Genomic DNA, 22,811 nt, shown 5'->3' on the forward strand with positions numbered 1-22,811 from the left:
GCATGAAAGAAAAGATGATAGAAGACTGGGGTTTCCTAAGCTATGATTTCTCCGCTATGACACAAAACCACTACACCTGACCATCTGACGTGTTCTGTATCGCCTTGATACTCCCCACCTCCTTAGCACTACCACTTCCACTCTGCCACAAAGATGTAGCAGAGCGGAGAAAGCTGACACAAGTCAGTTACCATGAGGCCATCTGCTGTCAGTCTTCTGAAATATGAGCAATCTGCACTTGCCATTGTCTCCTTTCTTACAGCTTTTGCCAGTTAGGTTTATTCTTTGCTGTACTTGGGGTGGGATTTTAAACTGATAAGAACACATACGACACTTGATCTTAGCCAAAAGGCCGAGAAGCGATTGGGGTGGGATTTTAGAAGAAGGAAATCATCAGAGGTGTTCAATATGCCATACATAAACAGATGTCCCTAAGCTTGTTTTCTAATCTTATATGCTATGTATCTTTTTTTTTGTTTATATACAGGTCAATGAATCATAACCTTTAAGGGGCTGCCTTGTAAAAGGACAGCTGCTTTGATATCATTTTAGGTGTGGATATGATATTACACCTTCACCAATAAAAATCTTTCTTCGGGAACTTTGTTCCCTTTTGGGACAAAAAACAATGCTTTGACTCGTTTGCCACCATTAATATTGACACGCAAATGAGCTTAGGTCTTTGAGATAGGGAGAAAAACCAGAGGCCTCCACTTATGATCCTGAGTGATGCTCTGCAGTGGTATCCCTCCTGGAGCAAAAGGCTGAGGCTGGGATCTGGCAAATCTGACCTACAATTTTACTTGGAGTTCAGCTGAATATGATTTACACAAAGCTGAGGTGTGTATCTCTAGAAGTGTCTAACTTTCCAGGAAATAAATAATGTATTGAACTCAATAATATTNCCTTGCAATAAAGAGAGAAAGTACAGCTTCGGCATCTTCTGCCCATTAAACGAGATTAGTTTACCTTTCCACCAGCTTAAACAAAATAGCAACTCAATGGTCCTCCTAGGACTAACCAAATAAGAAAATAGTGCTCTAATCAATGTAACTGCTAGGCTTAATAGTTTTTTGATTTTTGGTCTAAATTTTATTGCTGTCAGTTGAGTATCTCTTTTTAAGCAATTCTATTTGCCTCTCCATTACGTGCATATGTTTCCTGTAATATATCTCCTCGTGGTAGACGAGTAAGGGGACACCGAGAATGTCATTGGTTATTTAGTTTTTCTTGTTATCACAATCAATGGTTTCTTTATGATCGTTTTGTTAAACTAGACATTTATCAGGTTTTTTACTTGGGGTTCAGTGAATTCAGTGCTGCTGGCCACTTGGCCCCACGTTCAGTATTTCCCTCCCATCTGATGAGGAAGTTGGTAACAGTGTCTTTTCATCAAGGTGCTTTTAAGGTAATTTTTATGTTTTTGTTTAACATGGTTCAAAGAGCAACCCCCAAAAAATCAAGATACAGATGCTGATTAAAACACATGGCTGTCTGTTTCCCTGCATATTGGCCCAGTGCCTGGAAGGATGTTGCACCAGCAGGTGGGTGGGATTGTGGCTGATACACCTGACATGAGAATGGACTATAATGAAAGCCAGGCTGCACTCCAGTGAAAATCAGGGTCTTCGTGTCTTTAACTAAATCACTTCAGATCAAGCCTCTATTATGGCAGAACTAACTAGTGGTTTCAAAATTAAAATCAGGAGGGACTTCAGCATCGTTATCGTGTTTCCCACATATTGCAGGAATTCTAGACTTGGGTGGTGAAAGCATGAAGATGAAAGAGGAAAGGGAAACTGCTGTGGAAGATTAATAGCAAAAATGGCTCCAATTCTTTACCGTTCTTTGCCCTATCACTCTGCAGTGTCCTCTCAGTTGAACTCTGGGTTGGTCAGGTAATTTGTTGGGGCCAATGGGATATTATTAAATATGGGCAAGCAGCTGTTTGAATAGCACTTACTTGTCTCAACCTGTATTCCTGCACTTCTGCCACCACCTTGAGAAAATGAGTGGGCTAGCCTGCTGGTGGATCAGAGTCACCCCTGTCATGTAGCAATAGTGAGCCTACCATCTGACACACCATCAAATGATCCAGACTGATGAGCCAAATAAATACCAATTAGTTTCAGCCATCAAGATTTGAGGTGGTTCCACTGAGCACTATCATGGCAATTAATAACTAATACTACCACTATTCAATTTAGCAAATATTCATGGAGTGTCTAGTAGGTTCTTTGGTGATGCAAGGATGAGTAAGGCATAGTCCCTGACCTCAAAGTGCTTATGCATTAGTAAGAGACTGACTTAAAAATACCTTTACGTGCTAAATTCAAGTACAGATATCTTGCTATGAAATCATTGCTCAGTTTCAATGATTAGAAAGAATGCTTACGATGTGGAAACTTATAGTATTATAAGGGAGTACACACACACACACACACATACACACACACACACACATGCCACCTGCACAGTATAGGACAGAAATCAGGGAAAGCCACTGAAACTACAATAGTAAAGTTGGTGTTTACTGGTCTGACATTGAGGTTCATAACGTTCACATGTCTGTTCATTTGGTGTTGGGGAGAGGATTCTTGAGCCCCAATCAGGAGGTGACTTGTTCTATCAGTGGGAAGGAAATAAAATACCATTAGCTGCATCAGGGTTTGTGTGAAAAACTGTGAATAACTAAGAGGAAGAAGACAGAGTCAGATAGCCAGAGGATAGAGAAGGATCCAATTAGAAAGGTGAGTTGAGGCATCTTTGTCTAGTACCTTGCTACTCAAAGTGTAGTCCATGGGTCAACAGTATCAGCTTTACCTGGGAATTCATTAGAAATGCAGATTTCAAGCCCCATCTCAGACGTACTGAATCAGAATCTTTATTATAGCAAGGATCCCAGGTAATTTTGATGCATGTTAAAATTTGAGATTGAAGTTTGAGTAGAACTGGTCTAGTCCACATGCTAGAAATGATTGCAAGTGGCTTACCCAAGTACAGAGGTACGGGAGTCAAATGAAAGTTTGTACTCTGTTTGTAGAGTGTATTTAAATTAAAAAAAAAAGATATAATAAATATTATTTTTAAAAAGAAATGAAATAAAAATATTTACAAATTGTTAGAGCATCAAACAATAATTGAAGAGGCCATTTCAAATAGTGCTTTTCAAACTGAGGGATGAAACTTAACGAAGGATGGTGAAATCCATTTAAGTCCATTTTTCAACCCCACCTACTCATCAGAATCATAGAGGTTGCTTTTTAAAATTCCAGTGCCCAGGTCTTTCTGTAGACCAATTATGTCACAATCTTTGGTGGTAGGAATTGGAGGGCGCAGAGAATGAAGGATGAACCTAGGTATCAGTATTTTTAAAGCTCTCTAAGTCATCTTAATGGAGAACCTATGCTCTAGGTCACAAGTAGCAACTCTTATTCCTAGTAGAATAACGAGTGGAGTGAAATGGGATAGAATAGAAAAGATCAGTGCCTCACATGCAGTCAGGGTATTATTTTGAGACATTTTTGTCCCTTATATATGTATGCGAGAGTATATATATAGTAATGGATTACTATAAAATACATTTCTAATTGTGGTTCACTACCAAGAAATTTTAAACCACCGTTTTTGAAGTGATCATCTAGCAAAAAAAAAAAAAAGCAAAGATAGAGAGAACTTCACAAATGAAGATCTTTTTTTTCTTAGTTTATTGTCAAGTTGGTTTCCATATAACACCCAGTGCTCATCCCCACAAGTGCCTCCTCCATGCCCATCACCCCCCTATCCCTCTCCCCCACCCCCATCAGCCCTCAGTTTGTTCTCAGCATTCAAGAGTCTCTCATGGTTTACCTTCCTCCCTCTCCCCAACTATTTTTCCCCTTCTTCTCCCCCATGGGCCTCCGTTAAGTTCCTCCTAATCCACCTGTATGTGCAAACATATGATGTCTGTCTCATGAAGTTCTTAATAATAAAAGTTACACACCAACACAAATCCAAGCAAGTCAAGAGTAGTTAAGGACACAGAAAATTGACAAAAGACCTTGAATAGACAGAAAACAAGGATCTAGAATGTACTGGATTAAAACATAGACCACTTTTGTTTGTTCTATGTACTCGTGCTCAAGCTAGAGGTGAAGGAAACTATACATCATGAACTGCCAACAGTGAAGGGTCAATCACATGAACTCTGTTATAGCTACAAAATCCTGACTTAGGGAAAGTTTGTAGATGTTGTTTGAGAGATATCCAAAGTATGTGGGCAGTGAAATTTAGCAGACTTAATCATGTAGGGAATACTTGTAACAGCGGTTCTCAAATTTGGAGCCCTCTTGAAAGTTGGCTAAAAGCAAAGGGACATCTTTTATAAAATTATGCATATTCAGCCACACACAGAATTTTGCACAGAAATAAAGACTCACCCTCAAACCCATTCATGGACCACTTCACAGTAGTGGTGTCCAGATTAGGAGCCCCTAAAAGGAGGCGGCTTTGAGAAAGATTATGTCCGCATGGGTGTGCTACAGATTATTCAAGTATCCATTAATTGATGACAAGTTGATATGCAGAGCTTTCATTCCACAGAATTAATAAAGCAGGGAACAGATTTAGTAAATGAAGACTTGCAGTAATCAAAGGTGAAGTCCCAGCGGTCCAGTTCGAAGGTTCTGCTAGTGATGCAATACACCTTGCCTGTGCTGCCTAGAGCTTTCTGTATTTCCTTTCTGCCATTTATCTTTCTCTCTCTGTTTTAGTCTTTTTTTGTTGTGGTAAAATATACTTAACATAAAATTTGCCGTCTTATTCTTCTTTAATTGTAACATTTTAGATGTGTTAAGTACGTTCTCATTGTGGTGCAATCTTCAGAACTCTTTCACGTTGCAAAACTGACACTCTATGCCCATGAAACAAGAACTCATCTCCCCTCCCCCCAGCCCCAAGGAATCACCACTGCACGTTCTGCGTCTATCAATGTAACTACATAGAAGTGGAGCCTTTCAGTATTTATCTATTTGTGACTGGCTGACTCCACTTAGCATAATATCTTCAAGGTTCATCCATATTGTAGCATGTGTTAGAATTTCCTTCCTCTTTAAGGCTGAATACTATTCCAATGTATATATCACTACAACTTATTTATCTGTTCTTCCATAGATATAGATTTGAGTTACTTCTACCCTTTGGCTATTACGAATAATGTGGCTGTTTTAATCTTTTACAAGCTTTTCACCCCTGAGAGCAGCTAGGAAGAAACCTAATTTGGGAGTCTAGAATATCCTAAAATGAAATAAAGCAGTTTCTATCAACTGTCATCAAGGATGAAAGAAAGTGCAAGCCTCAGATTTTAACTTGCTACACAATAACCTGATGATGGAATGCTCTGTTCTTACAGAGAAGAGCTGATCTTAAAATGTCTCTCATTTTTCTGACTATAAAAATAATACTTGATTATAAAAATAATACATGTTCACTGTGGAAAATTTAGAAAGTATAAAAAAAGATAAAGAAGAATGTCAAAATTGTCTCTAAGCTATCAACCAAGAGATAATGACTGTAAAGATTTTGGTGGGTTTCTCCTAGTTCGTCTGCTATATTATGAGTGCTATGCAGAATATATATAGCTACAAATGATTTTTTTAAAGCCAGTTGGGATCATACTGCATATAATTTTGTATCCTTTTTCCATTTACAATACCACATTGTCCTGTTGGTGGTTTTTGCAAGTTATTAAAATTCTTTGTAATGTCTGTATAATATTCCATTTCATAGATGTATTATAACTATTTAATCATGTCACTACTGTTTAATGTTTAAGTTATTTTCAATTTATCTATTATAATCTTCTGGTAAACATCTCTCTACCAAATCATTATCTGCATTGCTGATTAATTTCTTTTGGATAGGTAGCCGGAAGTAGAATTACTGGGTCCACGGGTGTGAATTTATATAAATCTCTTATGTACATTGCCAAATTATTGGAAACTTACAAGTAATTTGGCAATATGTATTAAGAAATTTATGTAAGTTCATACCTTTGGGTCCAATAATTCTGGAGTATTATCTTTTATTAGTCTTAGCTTATTTTTGAGACTGAAGAGCAATTACTATTTTTGTTTTTCTTTAATCTGCATTTCTCAAAAGCTTAATGGCCTTTGTACGTCTTAAAAGTCAAAACTATGGAGAAAGTTAAAAGGGTAATAGTGACCAGTGATGGGAGCGTGGAAGGGAGGGATGATGGGTAGAACATAAAGGATTTTTAGGGCAGTGAAACATACCTGTAAGATAACATGATGATGGATACATGTCATTATACATTTGTCCAAACCCATAGAATGGATAATACCAAGAGTGAACCATAATGTAAGCTATGGTCATTGGGTGATAATGATGTGCCAATGTAGGTTCATCAATTGTAATAAATGGTGGGGGCTGTTGATAAAGGGAAAGGCTGTAATTGTATAGGAGTAGGGGGTTTAGGGGGAAATCTCTGCACCTTCCCCTCAATTTTGCTGTGAACCTAAAGTTTTAGGTTCTAAGAAAATAAAGACCAAAAAATATCATTAAAAATATTTAATGACTTACAGAAAATTTAAATTTTATTGGCATTAGATCTGCGAATCCATTGTAATTTAAGGTGTTTTTGCTTAGAATGCCCTTCTTCGGGACTAATTAATTAATTAATCTTTCAGATAATTTAATGTTTTGATTTATTAGTCTATCTAAAAATTATCTTGATATCCTGTGAGATGACAATCTAAATTAATCTGTTCCTGCCCCCATCCCCATTTTGACTACCACTAAATTTAGCCAATTTTCCCAAAAGGAGTGAATGTTAAACGACATTTTTAAGAAACAGTGATGTAGTATGTTACTATTAAGAATTATTTGGGGGCACCTGGGTGGCACATTGATTAAGTGTCCGATTTCAGCTCAGGTCATGATCTTGTGGTTCATGAGTCCAAGCCCTGCATCTGGCTCTGTGCTGACAGTTGAGAGCTGGAGCCTGTTTCAGATTCTTTGCCTCCCTGTCTCTTTGCCTATGCCCCACTTGTGCTCCGTCTCTCTCTCTCTCTCTCTCTCTCTCTCTCAAAATAAATAAATAAATAAACATTAAGAAAAATTTTTTAAAGAATTATTTGGGACATTGTTTAAGATAGTTACTAAGGAAACATAGTTTTAATCTTTGCATATTAAAAGCTTCTATCAGGAATGAACATTTACTTTATTAAATAATTTTTTGTCCTCTACTGAGATGAAATTTTTCACTTTGTTCTAATGATATGATATGTACATACGATTTCCTAATATTAAAGCATCTAATAGAAGCCTAACTATAACAAAAACTGGCATATCACTATGTTAATATAACTGATTAATTCCATTTATGAACATCTGTCATTTGTGGGTTTTGATTTTATTACATAAAATTGTGTATTACATGTTTTTAGGTTTGGTATCAAAGTTTCATTAGTTTCATAAAATTGTTTGAATAACTTTCCAATAAAATTTCCATCTTCTTTGCTTCTGTTCACTTTTTTTTTTAAACGTTTTATTTATTTTTGTGTGAGACACATACACACACAGTGTCAGCAGGGGAGGGGCAGAGAGAGAGGGTGACAGAACCTGAAGCAGGTTTTGGGTTCTGAGCTGAAGGTTCGGGGGGCGCCTGAGTGGCTTAGTCGGTTAGGCGTCCGACTTTCGCTTAGGTCATNCTGACTGAGCCACCTAGGCATCCTGCTTTTATCCACTTTCTATGAAAACTAATATATCTTTACATTTTGCCTTCCTTTTCAAAGAAGTACTTAACATATATTTATCAATGCTTCTATTCATTTGGTTTTTTATTTACTGATCTCTGCTTTTACCTTTAATCAATTTCATACTTCCAAATTACATTAACAAAAAAGTGCACAAATATAATTTAAAGCTCAAATGACGATCATCAGAGTCATTTAATTCCACCTGACTCTTACCAGAGGAAAGAAATAGTTAAATGGAATATTATTCCCTGGAGAGTCGAAAGAGCACAACTTCTATTTTTGTGGAGCACTAAGTCTAACGTATATACGTTAAATCAGCCTTAATAATTATATTATTCAAACTAGGCATATACTATCCAAACTAGTTTAGAACTATTTTGGTTGCAAATGACAGATTCCACTTGAACATTCTTAGAACGAAGGAGGACTCATTGGCTGGGTTAGATGAAGTTCCTGTTACTTGGGACCAAAGAAGTCCTAAATGCATTGTAATACCTCCCAGGAGGATTTCTATGCATCTAGTTTGTCCTCCATATTACTGGCTTATTATTTTGCAGTGTCAGTTTTGCACTTTACTCACTTCTAGGTAGATTCTAATGCTGGGTTGTTTGTTTGTTTTTGTATTTGGGGGTTTCTTATATTCTCTTTTCTCATTTCAATGTGTCTTCTTTCATAGCCATCTTTATCTCAGTTCTGTCTTTTCATTTCTTTAAATGTGTATCTATTTTTGAGAGATAGAGAGAGTGAGCAGGGGAGGTACAGAGAGAGAGGGGGACAGAGGATCCAGAGTAGACTGTGCTGACAGCAGAGAGCGTGATGCGGGGCTCCAACTCAGAAACCATGAGATCATGACCTGAGCCGAAGTCAGACACTCAACTGACTGAGTGACCCAGGCCCCCCCTACCCAGTCTTGTCATTTCTGTTCTCTTCACAAGAAGCCATGTCCTTGGGCATCTTTTTTAAAATTATTTCAAGAATATATTTTGTAAAATTTTAATGTATTTCTTAGAGACTTTATTTCTTCAGAACCATGATCTTCCCATGAATATTAAAAGGTGGGGTTTATGTTCCCAGATGCTACGGTATTTTTTCACATACCCCTAAATTGGATATTTTCCCCCTTTCTCTTCATGTTGGAATTTAGAATGCACTATTGTTTGAACTCATAGACTGAGCAAACATCTTTGGCCATTCTCAAATGCAAACCTGAAGGTCAAATTAATGTGCAAAGTCCCTAATGCAATGCATACTAAATAGGGATGGCACCATTGCAAGAGGAGAATTTCATATCATGGGTAGGCATCTTAGTGGGTGGTAGGCAGGCAGAATAACGCCCCTGCTGAAGATGACCGTGCCCTAATCTTTGGAATTTGTGAATACCTTAAATGGCCAGAGGAACAGATGTGACTAAGGTTATGGATGTTGAGATGGAGAGATTAGCCAGGATTATCTAGGTGGGCCCAATCTAATCATGAATCTAAAGCAGAGACCTTTTCACCTTTCCAGGCTGTGGTCAGAGAGTTGTGATGATAGAAGTGTCAGAGGGGTGTTACATGGGAAAGACTTAACCTGCCATTACTAGCTTTGAAGATGGAGCAAGGGGGACCACTAGCCAAGGAATGTGGGTGACTTATAGAAACTGGGAATAGCCTTCAGCTGATGGTGAGCAAGAAAATGAAGACCTCAGCTCCACAAACTTGAGAAATGAATTCTGTCAACAACCCAAATAAACAGGAAACAGACTCTCGCCTAGAGCCTCCCCATTGGAACTCAGCCTGCTGACACCTTGATTTAGTTTGGTGAAATCTGTGTCAAATTTCTGACTTACAGAATGAGAACATGATAATCTGTGTTGTTTAAGAGACTGAATCTGTCATAGCGGCCATAGGAACTAATACAGATTATCTTAATGTCAGGCCCATTCTATTTCCCAGAGATGACAAAATATCTTCCTTGACATTTGTCCCACTCAAAAGTGGGTCATGCCTTTGACTTCAAATCTGGGTGGGTTTAGACTCACTTGTAATCACAAGTGCAGCAGAAGTGACACTGTATGACTTCCTAGGTAAGGCCAAAAAATGCCACGCCACTTACACCTTTTTTCCACCAGCACTCATCACACTCAGTGCCCGGAACTGCCATGCAGAAGTCTAATTGTCTTTAGGCTACCATGTAGGGATGAAGTGAGACCACACGAGGCCTCCTGTGGTGCTCTGACGACTAGTCCCAGTCTTCCAGCCCTCCCAGGCAATACGCCAGGTACATAACTGAAGGAGATTCCAGCCCCCAACCATTCACTTGCCTCCTAGCCTTGGAGTCTTCCCTGCTGAGGCCCAGATGGGGTGAAGCATGGAAAAGTCATCCTGGCTGTGCCCTGTCCAATTCCTGACCCACAGAATCTGTGAACATAACAAAGCGATTCTTGTTCCATGCCACCATGTTTGGAGGAGTTTGTTACACGATATTAATAACTGGAATACAGGGGGGACAACTTGAATCAGTCCCCAAGGGCCAGTGAAGCTGTCTGGCCCACACAAAAAAGAAACTTCTCCCCAACTAATAGTGCTGCCATTGAGAAATGTTGCTCTAATACATTAATATATGTCTACTGGTCTGATGTAGCATCCTTCTCCTGCCTTTTACATTGGTTTCTCTGACTAAGCATTTGCAATTCTTATTGGAAGACTATACCTATGAGCAAGATCTATTCACTCAGCAGGCAGTTTTCCTCATGCCCTTCCTGTCTCTCTCCCACTTTGAGGAACTTTACATTAAGTTAACTAAAAATCCCAACATTTAACTTGTCTTTGTTCACTTGCCCCTCCTTCGGTCATATTGTTTCTGTGAGTTGTTTCTGAATGCGTGGAGAGATAGGTGCTACTGATATTAGTGGGAAAAGAGAGGTGAATAATAGGAATGTAGCGTTCACTGGCTCAGTTGCCAGATCAGCAAAATATCTGCCTGTCAGAGTTAATGCAGGTGGGGATGGGAGGGTGCCAACATTTTTTCCTGGTTTTTGACGTCATCTGTCATGTTCTGTTTCAGAGGAAAGTACTTATAGGAAGTAGTTTAAGAGTAGGTCCATCATCATCATCATTCTCAATAAAACAGTTTGGAAATTCCACCTGGACTTGAGCCACTGTTCCTACCTCATTTTAAGCCCACAATGCCATTGGCGGTCTTCTCCTTTTCTACGTCTTTATGGGCATTTTAACAGGAAATGGTAAGGCAGCCTGTCAGACATCTCTAGACAGTCTCTTTGTGAACCCAAATCATAGACTTGCTTTTAAAGGCATCGCCCTAGGAATATACCTCTCAATATTTTAACATAAGTTATAGAAGTTAAATGAGAGAATAGTCTGATATATGGAATTTAGCTCTCCTCCAGCTTTTCAGGAATGCATCTGTTCATGTCTTAAGGCATACATAAATGAATTGATAATTGGATATCAGGAGTTGGCTGCATATGTGACACTTATTATGACACTACAGAATTTGGAAGGAAGAGCATTATATTGGAAGGAATAGTACTATGTTCTTTAAGTATTTTTGATAGAATAGTGTTTCAACTTCTGGTGTTTCTACGTAACTTAAGTTAAATTTGATATCTCATTAATTAATTAAATATAGGATATAGCATCTAATGTCCTTCAGATAAGCCAAGTAAACAGCAAGCTTCAAATAATTCCACATTAATCCATTCTAACTGTCCAGGTAAATAATAGTTAGAAACATATGATCTTTGGAGGGTCTGTGAGTTAAAAAGTAAACAGAAACATAATATGTCAGTTTGCCAGGTTCAAGAGGCGACTCATTTGTGAGGAAATAGATCCCAACAAAGAACCATCAGTTAAAGACAACCACTGAAATTTGAAACAAAAACACAGGAGTAAAATATTGGCACTGTCCATAATACATCTAAGAAAATGTGTTTTTTTTTTAATTTGGATTACAACATTGTGGACTTTTTGAATGGAAATTACTTTATTCAGTCACCTATTAAACATTTGGTTGTATCATGCTTTACATTACTTNGGGAGTAAAATATTGGCACTGTCCATAATACATCTAAGAAAATGTGGTTTTTTTTTTAATTTGGATTACAACATTGCGGACTTTTTGAATGGAAATTACTTTATTCAGTCACCTATTAAACATTTGGTTGTATCATGCTTTACATTACTTGAGGCTTCATCCATAAGATAAAATTCCCAAAGTAATTTTTCTAACTGAACCCATAACTCTTTCATCACCCACATCCCTGAATATGCATGATTTCCCATTACTGTTTATAGTTAGGACTTCTGTCTTTACAGTATATGGGCACAAAAAGCTATGTTATATTTGCCATGGGAACTATAATTTTTAAGGCCTTTGTGCTTGTAAAATCTTTACCTTTATTATATTACCATAATGTAGATTTTGTATTTTATAGAGGATTACATATCAAGGGAGGATAGTGTTGTACCAATGCATGGCCTGAATTGTTAGTTAGTGTGACTTGCTCTTTTAAAGCAGCAGTTGGGAGTCCATTACAGTGTCACAAGCAACCTGACCAGCTCCTAAGGTTGCTACCTTGTGCTTGCCTTTGCTCATCATACTGCATGTTTCAGTCTCTCTTTATACTGGAATTGCTCACCATGTTCTCTGTCATAAGACTGCATTGCGTCCCAGTAAAGTAAGCACAGTATACTTCCACATCATATTGATATTGAACTTGGCCATTTGACTTTCTTTGGCCAATAGAATGTGGGCAGAAGTAACAGAGTGCCAGTTTTTGTTTGTTTGTTTTTTAATTTTTTTAATGTTTTATTTATTTCTGAGAGAGAGAGAGAGACAGTGTGAGCAAGGGAGGGTCAGAGAGAGAGGGAGACACAGAATCTGAAGCTGGCTCCAGGCTCTGAGCTGTCTGCACAGAGTCCGACGTGGGGCTTGAACCCACGAACCATGAGATCATGACCTGAGCGGAAGTTGGACGCCTAACCAGTGAGCCACCCAGGCGCCCCTAGAGTGCAAGTTTTGAGCACTTAAGAGTTACTTGCTTCTCTTGTACTTCTGTCATCTACCCCTCTGTGTAGCTTTAGTCCCAGAATGAAGAAAACATGTGGAACAGACCTGAGCCCAGTCCAAAGCCTGGAGTCCAGCCTAGCCCAGGTTGGCCCAGCCAAGCCCAAATGAGATTATGCGAACCACAGCCAACCTGCAATCCCTGAATGAGAAAAATAAATGCTTCTGTGAGTCATTGAGATATTGGAGTTGTTTGTTATGTACCATTATTGTAACAATAGCTAATTAATACCTCTCCCATTATTGATGGTTCTCATGCATTTGTTGCCCTATATGCATGCTTAGTGCTTTTGGCTGGCTATTCAGATGGTTCAAATCAGCTGGTGTATGCCAAGGACCACATGAGATGTTTTTGCTTTGAATTCCTGAGCTAGCAGAGAGAGATTGCATACCTTCAATGTTCATATTTCAGTCACCAGTTAAAGGACTTCTAGATGGGCAATCATCCTAACAAAACTGCCTGATGGTTTTGGGGTTCAACTATTTTCTGTTGATGAGTTATGACTCATTCATTCAAATTGTAAGGACCTCTGTGTAAGACTGTCTTCCTCTTACATTCATGTGTCTGGATCATTAACACATTTAAGCAAACATCTGGACATTCTCATGAATTAGCATGTGAATCCAACCAAGTTTCTTCATTCGAGTGGACTAAGTACTTATATCTAATTTTTGTGGTGAATAGACTCTAGAATAGCCCCCAATAATACTGAAGCAGAGAATTTAGGTAAACCACGCTGGAATGCAGGATCTGCAGAAACTGTGAGATTATAAATGTATGTTGTTTTAAGCACCTACATTTGTGGTAGTTGGTTACACTGTAATAGATAAATAAAATACTGTTCGATCATGTAGCAGTTGATGATTTCCAAAATGTGATACACATTTACTTTTATTTATATCCAACATTTATTGACTGCCTACCGGATGCTAAGCACTTCTTAAAATACTGTGTATACAGAGATGATACTGCTTACCGAGGAAGTCACAGTCCAGGGAACGTCAGACATTCAAGCAGCTGGTCATAACACAATGGGACAAACATAACAAGGATATGAACTAAATGGTATAAGCCATGTTGCTTATTTACACTTTTCTTGGCACAACATTTTAAGCCTGCACCTGGAAAAAATGTGAGGGTCTCATATGGAATACAGACACTATAAAATCAGTGTTGAAAGGTGTTTACTAAGGAACCATCTGTACACACCTGACCAAGAACAAGTAATCCAATGGAAATAATTGCTATCACAAAGAACAAAAGCTTCAAAGAAATGGCTTTACATAATTGTGATCATGACTCCATTGTCCTTCTACAGAACTGTTAAAAATCAACACTGATTATCTCCCTCCTATGAGTTCTTTCTCTTTATAGAGAGATAATGTTTTGAGATAAGATGCTTCAGAATAATAAAGCTAAGAGACAGTACTTTTAGTGCATTGGCATTTAGGCATATTAGTGAGTATGTCATAGATGTTCGGGCAGTACAACAAAAATACCTCTGTCTTTTTGATGCCCAAAGTCAAGTCCAGAATTTGTTAATTTGTGTGTGCAAACAATGAATTCCAATCATTATTGTTATATCTAGAACAATTTGCTCTTTCTACAGACGGCAGATACATTTTTCTGATCAAGACCTTTCTGATGAAGACTCCAGGTATAAAATAATATAAAGACAATATATAAGTTTTAACTGAATGATTATCATATGCTTAAACACCTTAATTAATAGTGGATTATCTCAATTAATATTCACAGCAACCTGATAAATTAAAGGCTATTATTCACCTCACACATGAAACTGAAGCCACAGAATTTATTTTTTATTTTTTTATTAAAAATTTTTTTTCAATGTTTTATTTATTTCTGAGAGAGAGAGAGAGAGACAGACAGACAGCGTGAGCAGGGGAGGGTCAGAGAGAGAGGGAGACATAGAATCTGAAACAGCCTGTAGGCTCTGAGCTGGCTGTCAGCACAGCCAACATGGGGCTCGAACCCACAAACTGCAAGCTCATGACCTGAGCCAAAGTCAGATGCTTAACCAACTGAGCCACCCAGGCAGCCCTGAAGCCACAGAGTTTAAATAACTTGCTTGAGATTGTATCATTCACAAGTAAGGGGAAACTGGGATTTGAACTTGGGCAATTCTAGTCCTGGTTCTATGCACTTAATCACTATTCTATACTGTTTTCTAATATCTCTGACAGCTCCAAGATCTTTAAGGGCAACTTTGAGCATGATGCTCTGGTCATAATAAGTAGCATACTGGTGGACAAATGGGCCTTGCAATGTCAAAATATTTGATACTCTTCAGATACTCATAAATGTTGACACTATTTCTTCTGAGGGCAAGTGTATTTATCTACTTATGTTCTAAAAATTTGATCTATACAGTCTTTCATGAGATTCTTCACATATTAACTTAGTTAGAAAATAATACCTTGTATACTGTGCCAGGTAGGGTAGATGGTATGCAGCTTAAAGAAGAGATGAGAAACCTCAGTGACTGAAATAAAGTAGATTTAACTAAAGTAAAGACTCCACAAAAACACCTAGAACTAATACATGAAATCAGCAAAGTTGTAGGATATAAAATCAATGTACAGAAATTGGTTGCATTTCTGTACACAAATAATGAAGCAGCAGAAAGGGAAATCAAGGAATCAATCCCATTTACAATTGCACCAGAACCATAAGATACCTAAGAATAAACCTAACCAAACAGTTAAAAGACCTGTACACTGAAAACTATAGAAAGCTTATGAAAGAAATTGAAGAATATACAAAGAAATGGAAAAACAGTCCATGCTCATGGATTGGAAGAACAAATATTGTTAAAATGTTGATACTACCTAAAGCAATCTACATATTCAATGTAACCCCTATCAAAATAACACCACCATTTTTCACCAGAGCTAGAACAATTTTAAAATTTGTTTAGAACCAGAAAAGACTCTGAATAGCCAAAGTAATGTTGAAAAAGAAAACCAAAGCAGGAGGCATCAGAATTCTGGAATTCAATCTGTATTACAAAGCTGCAATCACCTAGACGGTATGGTACTGGCACAAGACAGACACACAGATCAATGGAACAGAAAAGAAAGCCCAGAAATGGCCCCCCTCAAATGTATGGCCAACTAATCTTTGACAAAACAAGAAAGAATACCCAGTGGAAAAAAGACAGTCTCTTAAGCAAATGGTGTTGGGAAAACTTGACAGTGACATGCAGAAGAATGAAACTGGACCACTTTCTTACACCATACACAACAATAAATTCAAAATGGATGAAAGACTCAAATGTAAGACAGGAAACCATCAAAATCCTAGAGGAGAAAACAGGCTGACCAACCTCTTTGACCTCGGCTGCAGCAACATTTTTTTAAAACCGTTTTTTAAATGTTTATTTATTTTTGAGAGAGAGAGAGCAGGAGAGGGGCAGAGAGAGAGGAGACACAGAATCTCCAGCAGGATTCAGGCTCCAAGCTGTCAGCACAGAGCCTGATGTGGGGCTTGAACTTAGGAAATGTGAGATCATTACTTGGGCTGAAGCCTGACATGGCAGCGACTGAGTCACCCACGTGCCTCACAACTTCTTACTAGACATGTCTCTGAAGGCAAGGGAAATAAAAGCAAAACTGAACTATTGGGACCTCATTAAGATAACAAGCTTCTGCAAAGTGAAGGAAACAATAAACAGAACTAAAGGGCAACCAAGAGAATGGAATAAGAAATTTGCAAATGACATATCAGATAAAGGGTTAGTATCCAAAATCTACAAAGAACGTCTCAAACTCAACATTTATAAAACAAATAATCTAATGAAGAAATGGGCAGAAGACATGAACAAACAAATGAAANTTCAGGCTCCAAGCTGTCAGCACAGAGCCTGATGTGGGGCTTGAACTTAGGAAATGTGAGATCATTACTTGGGCTGAAGCCTGACATGGCAGCGACTGAGTCACCCACGTGCCTCACAACTTCTTACTAGACATGTCTCTGAAGGCAAGGGAAATAAAAGCAAAACTGAACTATTGGGACCTCATTAAGATAACAAGCTTCTGCAAAGTGAAGGAAACAATAAACAGAACTAAAGGGCAACCAAGAGAATGGAATAAGAAATTTGCAAATGACATATCAGATAAAGGGTTAGTATCCAAAATCTACAAAGAACGTCTCAAACTCAACATTTATAAAACAAATAATCTAATGAAGAAATGGGCAGAAGACATGAACAAACAAATGAAAAGATGCTTCAACATCAGGGAAATACAAATCAAAACCACAACGAGATACCATGTCACACCTGTCAGAATGGCTAAAATGAACAACTCAGGAAAAACAGACGTTGGTGAGGAAGCAGACAAAGGGGAACACTTTACACTGTTGGTGGGAATGAAAACTGGTGCAGCCACTCTGGAAAACAGTATGGAAGTTCCTCTAGATTTTAAAATCAGAACTACCCTATGACTCAGCAATTGCAGTACTAGGTATTAAAAAAATTAAAAAATTAAATAAGAGCTGGATGCTTAACTGACTGAGCCACCCAGGCACCCTGAAACTAGAGCGTATTGTGCTAAGTGAAATATGTCAGTCAGAGAAAGACAAATATCGTAATTTCACTCATATGTAGAATTTAAGAAATAAAATTAGTGAACATAGAGGAAGGGAAGGAAAAATAAAATAAGTTAAAAACAGAGAGGGAGGCAAACCATAAGAGACTCTTAAATACAGAGAGGAAACTGAGGGTTGCTGGAGTGGAGGTGGGAGGGGGATGGGCTAAATGGGTGATGGGCATTAAGGAGGGCACTTGTTGGGATGAGCACTGGGTGTTGATCGTAAGTGATGAATCACTAAATTCTACTCCTGAAACCAATACCACTCTATATGTTAACTGACTTGGATTTAAAATAAGTAAACTAATTAATTAATTAATATGCCAAAATTTATTTCTTTATCTTCTAAAGGCGTTGGGTTGGGAGGCAGCTCTCCAAGAAGGCACCTGGTTTCCTCCCATCTTGTTGCTCTGCCAACCACCATGCTCTTACATGTCTATGTTCCAGGTGGCAGGAATAAAAAAAAAAAACAGGCAGTCTAGAGCAAGCAATTTTCTTTTAAGCAAGTAACGTGGAAAGTGTCCACAGTGCACCTTCTTACACTTCATAGATGAAAACAAAGTTACATGGCCATACCCAGCCACAAGGCAGAATGGGAAATGTCACCAGAAAGGGCCATGTGCCCAGCTAAAAGTCATTTCCAATGAAGGAAGAGAAAAAGTGGATGGGAAGAGGAGCCAGCTGTCTATTACATACAGGTATGCAAACACTATATATAAATCAATCTCCGGTTTCGGCATTTTTTTTTTTTTGATAGGCGTTTGGTAGAATAAAGTCATTTTTATTTCTTCATGATTAACACAAGAGTTAAAATGACTTTAAGCCTAATATCACTAATCAGTTGGTTGAGCACCTGCTGATACCTACTCTTTAATCACAGGGTTAGTAAATGGATAATTAATTTACATTGGGTAAGAGCATTTTGAAATTATGTAACTAACAGAAGGAATGTAGTGAACATGTGTTGTTTGGTCTGCCAAAATTTGTCCCCATTTGACAAATAGTCATGACCCTTCTTTAGAAAATTGACCATAGCCCTCTCCTTGTGATTGCCAGTTGAGGAGGAGGTGGCAACCTTGTAAATGTCTCTGAGCAAAGCTAACTTAAGTAGTTTTCTCAGCATGCAACCACACAAACTATCACCATGGTGTCGATCCCATCTGATGATCCCAGCCCTGGGGCCCCATTGACATGATCTCTTTCTCCCGTCTTTTCAGCTACGGGACAGCATAGTTCCCTTCGGCTGTTGCTAATCCCAGGGCAACCTCCCCATTGCTTGTTTTGTCCTCCGCTCCTCCATTACCTGTATACCTCATTCCCTGTATTAAATTTCCTCGGTTGTAAATAACTACAGTGGATTCTAGCCTCCAGTAAGACACTGACTGATGAAATGGCCTACTCCTTGGGGCTGTTACAGTTCTAGCCACACACAAAGACAAGCCTGTTGCTTTTAAACCCAGTTCTCAATTCTCTCAAAAAGAGGAGCTGTTTGGCTCTGCTTGTTTCAGGTTCTGGATTGAGGCTGGAGGTGGGGAAAGGGAGAGGTGACTGAGGGTTGTGGGAAGACAGCTCTTATTGCGCACTCTTATTATCAGTCTCACAATCTTTATCATAATCTTAATTGTCTCTGGTCAAAATAACTCAAGCTATCTTTCTTCTTTATTATTTTTTTTTTAAAGTGAAAGGCTTTAGCTTATTGTTATCTCTACCAGGAGTTAGCTGCATTTACTGGATGGGTCTAGGAGATGAAGTTTCTCAAAACACCGAACACAAAAGAATTAAGTCATTTAGATTTCTTGGTATTACTCATAACCATCCCCTGTAGCTCTAGTCTGAGGATGGGCCAGAGGAAGTCCCACATCGAAGGTAGGTTTCAATTTTGGTCCTCACAGAAGCAGACACCACGATGGAATTGGATGCCCAGAAATTTTATTGGGAGAATTACCAGTGAAGGATAGAGGGAAGGAAGTGGCTGTGCTAGAGAGAGCCTTCAGACCACAGCGCAGGGCTGACAACTATAAAAGCTAAGGGGGAAGGAAGGTAGATTGACCAAGAAAATCTTAAGACTGCAAGCAGTCTTAAGAAAGTTGTTTTTTAAACTTTTTTTCTAAATATTTATTTTTTTGAGAGAGAGAGACACACACACACACACAGAGTGTGAACAGGGGAGGGGCAGAGAGAGAGACACAGAATCTGAAACAGGCTCCAGGCTCCAAGCTTTCAGCACAGAGCCCGATGCGGGGCTCGAACTCACAAACCATGAGATCATGACCTGAGCCAAAGTTGGACACTTAACTGACTGAGCCATTCAAGTGCCCTTTAAGAAAGTTTTGACCAAGCGTATGGGGAATCCTTGAGCCAAAACTGCCCATTAGAGGAATTCTGCATCTGTTAAGAATGGGTCTGCATGAATCCCCCTTCTGTGCTCACTGACTGGGAGGGAGCAGCCCTGGGGGGAAATACAATCTCAGCATAAACATAGTGGTGGACCTGGCAAGGCAACAGCCAAGGGTTTTGAAAGCCAACTTGTGCTCCTTATAGCAGGAGACTTGAGCAAGTTGTTTCCCAGGATGCTGCATGGGGTACTTGGGGTACTTACTAAGGGAGGAGATGATTCTTAATACCAGCTACACATATAGCCCATGCTCACCATTCCCTTCTCACTGCCATGTTTCAGAATATGTATCTTGTTATTATGTTAGTCTAGTTCTCTATGGCAGTTTCAAGATCTGAATGTGGCCTGTTCACCTAGATGAGCTGAGTGGAGTGGAAGAGAAAAGAGCCAGGAGAGGGAGTGCAGATGTTGGCCTGGCCAAAAGGGTCCAGGCTGAGTGTCCCCAGAGACAGAGGCCTAGGAGAGGCCTTCTTACCTTTCCCAGAGAACATCTGCATTTCTGTGCATGCATGTGTATATGTGTGTGTGTGCGCACTTCGTTTTCTGCCATATCTTGAGACAGGGAATGCACACTGATGCCGAAGCAGAGAACAAAGTTGCAGCAAAATTGAGCGCGTCTCAATTGCTAATTTTTCTAAGAATGCTGGTGTTGATTCAAATTTAATGTTTCTACCTTAAAATATGAATTGTATTATAAGTAGCATAACTCAAAATGAATTTTCATACAATGTTTATATTTTACGGAGTTATTAATCATCAGCTTTATTACTGTAGTTTCTTATTCCTAGATTAGATTGCAGGCCAGTCTCAGCCCCGTCCTGGTGCTCTGTAGCAACCGGAGACTGACGGACCCCTCAGGTTTTCTTTTGCAGATTAAGGATGTGAGGAGCCAGAGAGAAGCTGAATCCCTAGAGCTATTGTTGTGGCCTAAATTATGGAGGGATTCTGTGGTTCTCCAAAATACCAGCTGGGCCTCCCAGCCTGAAACCACCCAACACAGGTGATGGGAGAAGCCTGGGCTGGTTTTCCAAGTCTCCTCACTCCCTGGCTGACAATAAACCTCTAAAGTAATCTGGGTACATGTATGACTTTTCCCTGACCAATCCTCAGTAGTTAAGCGTGAGAGATGAAGAGGACCTGAAGTGAGAAGTGGGTGGGGCTGGGGAAGGAAGCCCATTACTTGGTGACTGAATGTTGTAGGATAAAGAGAAGACAGGGAAAGTTCCCAGGTTTTCTGTTTGGGGCTGTGGTGTGTGTGTGTGTGTGTGTGCGCGCGCGTGTGTGTGGGGGGGGTGGGGGGATGAATGTACCATCAGCAGAGGTAGGGAATATAGGAGAAGAGGCAGGTTTGGAGAAGATTTGCAAATTCATTTGGAGCAGGTTGGGTTCGAGTTGCCTGTGGGAACTCTTGGGACACATCTCTAGCAGGAAGCTAGGGGTGTATTCTGGTTATTTATTGCTACCTGACAAACTACCACAAAACTGAGTGGTTTAACACAACACTTACTTATTTGCCCACAATTCTTCAATTTGGGCACGGTGGAGAATAGCTCGTCTCTGCTCCATGTGGTGTCAGCTGGGGCAGCTTGATGGGACTGGAGAATCCACTTCCAAGATGACTCACTCACACGTGTGGCGAGTTGGTGCTGTACCTAGTGGGAGCACATCTTAGGGCTGTTAGCCAGGGGGCTCAGGTTTCTTCTCTTTGGCCTCTCGAAATGGCTGGATTAGGCTTCTGACATCACAGTAGTCTCAGAGTAGTTAGATTTCTCACCTGGCACTTCCTCCCAAGGGCAAAAATGGAAGCTGTTGTCAAAAACAAAAACAGAACAAACAAGGAAAATAGATTTTATGCAGACTGTTGCAAAGGAGAGAGTATCCAGATTTGAAGGTCGGAGTATGATCTAAAAGTACCTTGAAATTTTAAAGAGAGTAGACAGGTGACCAATGGATGATTATAGTTGTGAGATAGGGAATCTGAAGGGACCTCATGAAAGATGGCTTTTTTGCTGCCTCTATTCTTGCTACACCCCCCACCCTACACATGTCTGGTGGTACACATAATGTATGTCCTCCTTGCAAAGGTCAAGGATTCAGTGATTTCTTTGGAGTCATAAATGACTTATGAAGGACACTTAAATACTCATCTTTATTCCTGGGTGCCTGGGAAGACATATACACAAGACCACAATTCTCAGTAAAATCACAGATCCCAAATAAAGATGAGTCTCATTTTTTTTCCCCTTTCTGAGACTCCCAGATGATGTCTGCACTCTTTCCGTGCCTTCAGTAATCTCTGCTCTCACTTCCTCTTGGCTTATGTTTGATTTCTAACCTGTGCAAAGCCAAAGACCCTCTTGGCTGGTCTTGTGGGACCTCTTTTGGGTCCTTGGATCCAGCCAGCCTGCATCAGTTGGAATCGTTTGGTAATTGGGGGATGTTTTAATCAGCCAGGATGCGTTTATAACTGTGTCTATCTAATTTTAAGGGGACAAACAATTCTACTCTCAGCTAATCATCCATGAGACAAAGGAAGTTGAAGAGTTTGTGCTTGGCCTTGTCAACAAGTTTAGGCAAAAAAGGAAACATCTGTATTTGGCCTAATCACAAGTGAACAAGGAGTCATCTGCTAGTCTTATGTGAGAGTGAACAACGAATTTCGTCCAAGTCACACAGGGAAGGGTGGTAAGCCTTTTTTTGTGGTAAACCATTTCCCAGAACACAAACAGGTGTGTGGGTGGGTGGTTGGAGGGGGAGGGCGGATTTCTTAATCATTTCAGTTTTCCATGAGTATAGTTTCCAGTAAATTTCAATGTTGTCACTGCAAAGTCTTGTTAGGGCTTCAGTCTGAACTGGCAGTCATTTTTGCCTCATTCTTTTGTTTAAAGAAGTAACAGATCCAGCCCACATTCAAAGGTAGAGTTTTACACAAGGGCATAGATATTGGGGAGGCATGGTTCGGGCCACTACAATACAGT

The 22,811-nt window shown here is 39.3% G+C and overlaps 1 pseudogene; it reads right to left on the reverse strand.

Moving 5' to 3' along the window:
• Window positions 1–206: 206 nt before the first annotated feature.
• On the reverse strand, window positions 207–364 carry LOC144220624 (U2 spliceosomal RNA; annotated as a pseudogene).
• Between the last annotated feature and the right edge of the window lie 22,447 nt (window positions 365–22,811).

Source organism: Crocuta crocuta, unplaced genomic scaffold, assembly GCF_008692635.1.
Source record: "Crocuta crocuta isolate KB4526 unplaced genomic scaffold, BGI_CrCroc_1.0 scaffold279, whole genome shotgun sequence".
NCBI classification, from domain to species: Eukaryota; Metazoa; Chordata; class Mammalia; order Carnivora; family Hyaenidae; genus Crocuta; species Crocuta crocuta.